Raw genomic sequence first — 8,839 nt, 5'->3', positions numbered from 1 at the left:
GCAGCCGCTGTGTTTTAATTCGCTGCACTATGTTGATGTCTGCGTATAGCTCGTACAGCTCATCATTAAATCTTCTTCGGTACTCGCCATCGCCAACGCGTAGAGGTCCATAAATCTTTCGAAGAACTTTTCTCTCGAACACTCCCAAAGCCGCTTCATCTGCTGTTGTCATGGTCCATGCTTCTGCCCCATATAGCAGGACGGGTACGATAAGTGACTTGTAGAGTATGATTTTCGTTCGCCGAGAGAGGACTTTACTTTTCAATTGCCTACCTAGTCCAAAGTAGCATTTATTGGCAAGATTGATTCTTCGCTGGATTTCAGTGCTGATGTTGTTGCTAGTGTTGATGCTGGTTCCCAAATAAACGAAGTCTTTTACTATTTCGAAATTATGGCTGCCAACAGTAGCGTGGTTGCCAAGGCGCTTATGCGCTGACTCTATGCTCGATGACAGCAGGTACTTCGTTTTGTCCACATTCACCATCAAACCCATCTTTACCGCTTCTTTTTCCAGTTTGGAGTAAGCAGATCTAACAGCGCAGGTGTTTAGGCCGATGATATCAATGTCATCATCATATACCAGTAATTGCACGCTTTTATAGGATATTGTTCCAGAGCGGTTAAGTTCTGCAGCTAGTATAATTTTCTCCAGCATTAAATTAAAGAAATCGCACGATAGGGGATTACCCTGTCTGAAACTTCGTTTAGTTTCGAATGGCTCGGAGAGGTCCTTCCCAATTCTGACTGAGCTGATGGTGTTGCTCAACGTCATTTTGCACAGCCGTATAAGTTTTGCGGGGAAACCAAATTCAGACATAGCGGCATATAGGCAGCTCCTTTTCGTGCTGTCGAAGGCGGCTTTAAAGTCGACGAAGAGGTGATGTGTGTCGATTCTCTTTTCACGGGTTTTTTCCAAGATTTGGCGCATGGTCGATGGTAGATTTACCAGGTCTGAAGCCGCACTGATAAGGTCCAGTCAGCCGGTTCACGGTGGGCTTCAATCTTTCGCACAATACACTTGAAAGGACCTTATATACGATATTAAGAAGGCTGATTCCACGATAGTTGGTGCATTTTGCAGTATCCCCCTTCTTGTGGACTGGGCAAAGAACACTTAGATTCCAACCGTCGGGTCTGCACTCGTCCGCCCATATTTTTCTGAGAAGTTGCTGCATGCGCCTTACCAACTCCTCGCCGGCGTACTTGAATAGTTCCGCAGGCAATCTATCAGCGCCCACTGTCTTGTTGTTTTTCAATCTGGTTATTGCTATTCTAACTTCGTCATAATCGGGCGGGGGGACATATATTCCATCATCATCGATTGCGGGATCGGGTTCTTCATCTCTGCGCGGTGAATTGCTGCCTCCATTTAGGAGACCAGAGAAATATTCCCTCCATAATCTAAGCACTCTCTGGACATCAGTTACAAGGTCGCCGTTTTCGTTCCTACAGAAGTGTGCCCCGGTCTTAAAACCTTCCGTCTGTCGCCGTATTTTTTGGTAAAATTTTCGGGCGTTATTCCTGGTGGCTAGCAGCTCAAGCTCCTCGCACTCACGCCTTTCTGCTTCTGCTTTTTTCTTCCTGAAAAGGCGTCTCGCTTCCCCTTTCAACTCACGATAGCGTTCACACACTCCTCTTGTCGCGCTCGCTTTTAACGTAGCCCTATAGGCAGCGTCTTTTCTTTCGGTTGCAACGCGGCATTCTTCATCGTACCAGTTGTTTTTCCGTGGCCGCCGGTAACCAATTTCTTCCTCGGCGGCAGTACGAAGTGTTTTGGAGATATGCTGCCACTGCTCCTGTATTTCTTCAAGATGAGTTGTGGTCTCAGAGAGCAGGTGTGAGAGTCGAGTTGCGCAATCATTAGCAGTCTGTTGTGATTGAAGCTTTCCGACGTCTAGCTTTCCTTGTGTTTTTTGTGCCTTGGTTTTAGCCGCGTTGAGGCGGGTGCGTATTTTGGCTGCAACGAGATAATGGTGCGAGTCGATGTTAGGTCCTCGGATCGTGTGCACATCTAAAACACTGGAGGCATGCCGTCCGTCTATCACAACGTGATCGACCTGATTGAGAGTATTTCGATCAGGACACAGACATGTAGCTTGATGTATCTTTTTATGCCTGAACCTCGTGCTGGATATGACCATGTTTCGAGCACCGGCAAAGTCAATCAGCCTCAGGCCGTTAGGAGAAGTTTCATTGTGTAGGCTGAACTTTCCGACTGTAGGGCCAAAAAGACCTTCTTTGCCCACCCTGGCGTTAAAGTCGCGACTTTTATATCATGACGGGGGCAGCGCTCGTATGTGCGTTCTAATTATTCATAAAAAGTGTCTTTCGCCTCATCGTCTTTCTCCTCTGTCGGCGCATGTTCGCAGATAAATGATATATTAAACAAGTAAGGAAGGCTAAGTTCGGGTGTAACCGAACATTACATACTCAGTTGAGAGCTATGGAGACAAAATAAGGAAAATCACCATGTAGGAAAATGAACCTAGGGTAACCCTGGAATGTGGTTGTATGACATGTGTATCAAATGGAAGGTATTAAAGAGTATTTTAAGAGAGAGTAGGCCATAGTTCTATGGATGGACGCCATTTAGGGATATCGCCATAAAGGTGGACCAGGCCTGACTCTAGAATTTGTTTGTACGATATGGGTATCAAATGAAAGGTGTTACTGAGCATTTTAAGAGGGAGCGGGCCTTAGGTCTATCGGTGGACGCCTTTTCGAGATATCGCCATTAAGGTGGGCCAGGGGTGACTCTAGAATGTGTTTATACGATATGGGTATCAAATGAAAGGTGGTAATGAGTATTTTAAAAGGGAATAGGCTTTAGTTCTATAGGTGAACGCCTTTTCGAGAAATCGCCATAAAGGTGGACCAGGGGTGACTCTAGAATATGTTTGTACGATATGGGTATCAAATGAAAGGTGTTACTGAGCATTTTAAGAGGTAGTGGGCATTAGGTCTATAGGTGGACGCCTTTTCGAAATATCGCCATTAGGGTGGGCCAGGGGTGACTCTAGAATGTGTTTGTACGATATGGTTATCAAATGAAAGGTGGTAATGAGTATTTTAAAAGGGAGTAATCCTTAGTTCTATAGGTGGAAGCCTTTTCGAGATATCGCCATAAAGGTGGACCAAGGGTGACTCTAGAATATTTGTACGATATGGGTATCAAACGAAAGGTGTTACTGAGCATTTTAAGAGGGAGTGGGCATTAGGTCTATAGGTGGACGCCTTTTCGAGATATCGCCATTAGGGTGGGCCAGGGGTGACTCTAGAATGTGTTTGTACGATATGGGTATCAAACGAAAGGTGTTACTGAGCATTTTAAGAGGGAGTGGGCATTAGGTGTATAGGTGGACGCCTTTTCGAGATATCGCATTAGGGTGGGCCAGGGGTGACTCTAGAATGTTTTTACGATATGGGTATCAAACGAAAGGTGTTACTGAGCATTTATAAGGGAGTGGGCATTAGGTCTATAGGTGGACGCCTTTTCGAAATATCGCCATTAGGGTGGGCCAGGGGTGAATCTAGAATGTGTTTGTACGATATGGGTATCAAATGAAAGGTGGTAATGAGTATTTTAAAAGGGAGTAATCCTTAGTTCTATAGGTGGAAGCCTTTTCGAAATATCGCCATAAAGGTGGGCCAAGGGTGACTCTAGAATGTTTGTACGATATGGGTATCAAATGAAAGGTGGTAATGAGTATTTTAAAAGGGAGTAATCCTTAGTTCTATAGGTGGAAGCCTTTTCGAAATATCGCCATTAGGGTAGGCCAGGGGTGACTCTAGAATGTGTTTGTATGATATGGGTATCAAATGAAAGGTGGTAATGAGTATTTTAAAAGGGATTAATCCTTAGTTCTATAGGTGGAAGCCTTTTCGAAATATCGCCATAAAGATGGACCAAGGGTGACTCTAGAATGTTTGTACGATATGGGTATCAAACGAAAGGTGTTACTGAGCATTTTAAGATGGAGCGGGCCTTAGGTATATCGGTGGACGCCTTTTCGAGATATCGCCATTAAGGTGGGCCAGGGGTGACTCTAGAATGTGTTTGTACGATATGGGTATCAAATGAAAGGTGGTAATGAGTATTTTAAAAGGGAATGGGATTTAGTTCTATAGGTGAACGCCTTTTCGATAAATCGCCATAAAGGTGGACCAGGGGTGACTCTAGAATATGTTTGTACGATATGGGTATCAAATGAAAGGTGTTAATGAGTATTTTCAAAGGGAGTGATCCATAGTTCCATAGGTGGACGCCGTTTCGAGATATCGCCATAAAGGTGGACCAAGGGTGACTCTAGAATGTGTTTGTACGATATAGGAATCAAATGAAAGGTGTTACTGAGCATTTTAAGAGGGAGTGGGCATTAGGTCTATAGGTGGATGCCTTTTGGAGATGTCGCCATTAGGGTGGGCCAGGGGGACTCTAGAATGTTTGTACGATATGGGTATCAAACGAAAGGTGTTACTGAGCATTTTAAAAGGGAGTGGGCATTAGGTCTATAGGTGGACGCCTTTTCGAAATATCGCCATTAGGGTGGGCCAGGGGTGACTCTAGAATGTGTTTGTACGATATGGGTATCAAATGAAAGGTGGTAATGAGTATTTTAAAAGGGAGTAATCCTTAGTTCTATAGGTGGAAGCCTTTTCGAGATATCGCCATAAAGGACCAAGGGTGACTCTAGAATATTTGTACGATATGGGTATCAAACGAAAGGTGTTACTGAGCATTTTAAGAGGGAGTGGGCATTAGGTCTATAGGTGGACGCCTTTTCGAGATATCGCCATTAGGGTGGGCCAGGGGTGACTCTAGAATGTGTTTGTACGATATGGGTATCAAACGAAAGGTGTTACTGAGCATTTTAAGAGGGAGGGGACATTAGGTCTATAGGTGACGCCTTTTCGAGATATCGCCATTAGGGTGGGCCAGGGGTGACTCTAGAATGTTTGTACGATATGGGTATCAAACGAAAGGTGTTACTGAGCATTTTAAAAGGGAGTGGGCATTAGGTCTATAGGTGGACGCCTTTTCGAAATATCGCCATTAGGGTAGGCCAGGGGTGACTCTAGAATGTGTTTGTATGATATGGGTATCAAATGAAAGGTGGTAATGAGTATTTTAAAAGGGAGTAATCCTTAGTTCTATAGGTGGCAGCCTTTTCGAAATATCGCCATAAAGGTGGACCAAGGGTGACTCTAGAATGTTTGTACGATATGGGTATCAAACGAAAGGTGTTACTGAGCATTTTAAGAGGGAGTGGGCATTAGGTCTATAGGTGGACGCCTTTTCGAGATATCGCCATTAGGGTGGGCCAGGGTGACTCTAGAATGTGTTTGTACGATATGGGTATCAAATGAAAGGTGGTAATGAGTATTTTAAAAGAGAGTAATCCTTAGTTCTATAGGTGGAAGCCTTTTCGAGATATCGACATAAAGGTGGACCAAGGGTGACTCTAGAATGTTTGTACGATATGGGTATCAAACGAAAGGTGTTACTGAGTATTTTAAGAGAGAGTGGGCATTAGGTCTATAGGTGGACACCTTTTCGAGATATTGCCATTAGGGTGGGCCAGGGGTGACTCTAGAATGTTTGTACGATATGGGTATCAAACGAAAGGTGTTACTGAGCATTTTAGGAGGGAGTGGGCATTAGGTCCATAGGTGGACGCCTTTTCGAGATATCGCCATTAGGGTGGGACAGGGGTGACTCTAGAATGTTTGTACGATATGGGTATCAAACGAATGGTGTTACTGAGCATTTTAAGAGGGAGTGGGCATTAGGTCTATAGGTGGACGCCTTTTTGAGATATCGCCATTAGGGTGGGCCAGGGGTGACTCTAGAATGTGTTTGTACGATATGAATATCATATTAAAGGTATTAATGAAGGTTTTAAAAGCGAGTGGCCCTTAGATGTATATGTGAAGGCGTTTTCGCGATATCGACCAAAATGTGGACCAGGTGATCCAGAAAATCATCTGTCGGGTACTGCTAATTTATTTATATATGCAATACCACTAACAGTATTTCTGCCAAGATTCCAAGGGATGTTGATTTCGCCTTGAAGAACTTTTTCATTTTGTTCTACTTAATATGGTAGGTGTCACACCCATTTTACAAAGTTTTTTCCAAAGTTATATTTTGCGTCAATAAACCAATCCAATTACCAGGTTTCATCCCTTTTTTCGTATTTGGTATAGAATTATGGCATTTTTTTCATTTTCCGTAATTTTCGATATTGATAAAGTGGGCGTGGTTATGGTCGGATTTTGGCCATTTTTTATGCCAAGATAAAGTGAGTTCAGATAAGTACGTGGACTAAGTTTAGTAAAGATATATCGGTTTTTGCTCAAGTTATTGTGTTAACGGCCGAGCGGAAGGCCAGACGGTGGACTGTGTATAAAAACTGGGCGTGGCTTCCACCGATTTCGCCCATTTTCACAGAAAACAGTTACCGTCATAGAATCTATGCCCCTACCAAATTTAAGAAGGATTGGTAAATTTTTGTTCGACTTATGGCATTAAAAGTATTCTAGACATACTAAATGAAAATGGGCGGAGCCACGCCCATTTTGAAATTTTCTTTTATTTTTGTATTTTGTTGCATCATATCATTACTGGAGTTGAGTTTTGACTTAATTTACTTATATACAGTAAAGATATTAAATTTTTTGTTAAAATTTTAATTTTAAAAAAAAATTTTTTAAAAAGTGGGCGTGTTCTTCATCCAATTTTGATAATTTTTATTTAGCACATATATAGTAATAGTAGTAATGTTCCTGCCAAATTTCATCATGATCTTCAACGACTGCCAAATTACAGCTTACAAAACTTTTAAATTACCTTCTTGTAAAAGTGGGCGGTGCCACGCCCATTGTCCAAAATCTTACTAATTTTCTATTCTGCGTCATAACTTTAATCCGTCTACCAAGTTTCATCGCTTAATCCGCCTTTGGAAATGAATTATCGCATTTTTTCTGTTTTTCGAAATTTTCGATATCGAAAAAATGGGCGTGTTTATAGTCCGATATCGTTCATTTTAAATAGCGATCTGAGATGAGTGCCCAGGAATCTATATACCAAATTTCATCAAGATACCTCAAAATTTACTCAAGTTATCGTGTTAAGGGACAGACGGACGGACGGACATGGCTCAATCAAATTTTTTTTCGATACTGATGATTTTGATATATGGAAGTCTATATCTATCTCGATTCCTTTATACCTGTACAACCAACCGTTATCCAATCAAAGTTAATATACTCTGTGAGCTCTGCTCAACTGAGTATAAAAAGTTTGCTTTTATTCGGATAGCGTGAACGCCAGCACTTGGCGACAAAGTCTCTATCCCACCACGAACCCGACACCGAAACTGCGCTTATTCGTATGGCCACTCCAATAGATGTCACAATTTTTGATCTTCTTTCTTCCTTGCTTCGTCCAACGCATTTCTTGGATGGCGGTGATGTCAGATTTTGCTTTGACGAGGACATCAACAAGCCGGGCATCTGCACCAATCCCATTCAGAGAGCGGACGTTCCAGGTGCATGCCCTCAATTCATTGTCCTTCAAACGTTGCCACGGTCGTCATCAATAGAAAGTGTATTTATCCGAGGCTTGTTGTTATATTTCATTGGAGTATGGTTTTACGTGGCGGGTCCCAAGCCCAGCGCACAACCCGCTCAGCTGGGGTGAAAATATTACTTGCACGTTTATATAGCGAGCCGCTTGCTCCAAGACAGACGCCCGCTTGCAGCCGCACCTAGAGGTGTACAGACGCTGCCGATGAGATCTCCCCGGCGAGCCCTTAAACTAATTATGTCAGAGTGGCCTAGCCAGGTTGTCGCCTTCTCACATTAGCTCACCGCTAAACATCCGAGAGGATACTTGGCCGCAAGCGACCGGCAGTACTGAGCCGCTTGAACCGCATGCAAAAGAATCGATCTGGCCATTCCCAGGTGAATGGCGGTCAGAAGCTTTCCCCACTTTCGTGGACTTCTACACACGGCTCCACCCTCCTACATATTATATAGCATATATTTTTGTCTGAAAAAATCATAGAGATCGGTCGTATATATAGCATATGACCCCTACAACCGATTGTTCAGATAAGAAACTTTTCGTAATTTCTGCCCCATTTTAACAGCTATAAGCTCCCAATTTCATCAAATGCTTACATATATAGCATATAAGTTATTGCCTTGTCGCCAGTGAAAACACAACTTGTTTGATTACCGTTTACAACTGAACCCCATTATTTTATTGAATATTCTTTTTATAAAAAAAAATTGCTTACTTGCTAATATTAATTTTCATTTACAATATAATTGGCTACTTTCTAAATCGGTATTTTGTTTATGGAAATTTTATACAATATCGTGTAACTTCTACCTTCGATGGTTAATAAAACAGCAGAAACGTCCGGATTAATTATCTTAGTACTTTATTTTTCAGTCCTCAATCAATAATGAACTATTAATTAGTTCCCATGGTTGTATTTTTTGCTTAATCTGTTACATTAACTGACATGGTTGCATTTATGATCTTACAATCGCTTACTTGCTAAATTCATCATATTTGGGTTATTTCTTACTTATTTTGTTATTGCAAGTCGCTGCGGCTTATATTCCGTCGCAATCGCTTCCGCTAAATATTGTTGTAATTTAATGTTGGCTAGTCATTAATTTATAAATGGAACAGGTAAGTAAATTAATAAAAGAGTTCTTCACATTTTGTCGCGATCACTTCCGTTCGCACAAAATGTGAATTTGCTGTTTCTGCATTTTTGTGAATAGAGAATATTGACTGTGTTAACTTTATTGTTGTCTGATC

At 42.1% G+C, this 8,839-nt stretch overlaps 1 pseudogene; it reads right to left on the bottom strand.

Moving 5' to 3' along the window:
• Positions 1 to 1,088: 1,088 nt before the first annotated feature.
• Positions 1,089 to 7,591, bottom strand: LOC137246768 (uncharacterized; annotated as a pseudogene).
• Positions 7,592 to 8,839: the final 1,248 nt, after the last annotated feature.

The sequence above is a fragment of the Eurosta solidaginis genome, chromosome 3, assembly GCF_040869045.1.
Source record: "Eurosta solidaginis isolate ZX-2024a chromosome 3, ASM4086904v1, whole genome shotgun sequence".
NCBI lineage: Eukaryota > Metazoa > Arthropoda > Insecta > Diptera > Tephritidae > Eurosta > Eurosta solidaginis.
The sequence above is the reverse complement of the archived record's forward strand: the minus strand, read 5'-3'. Positions and strand labels throughout refer to the sequence as shown.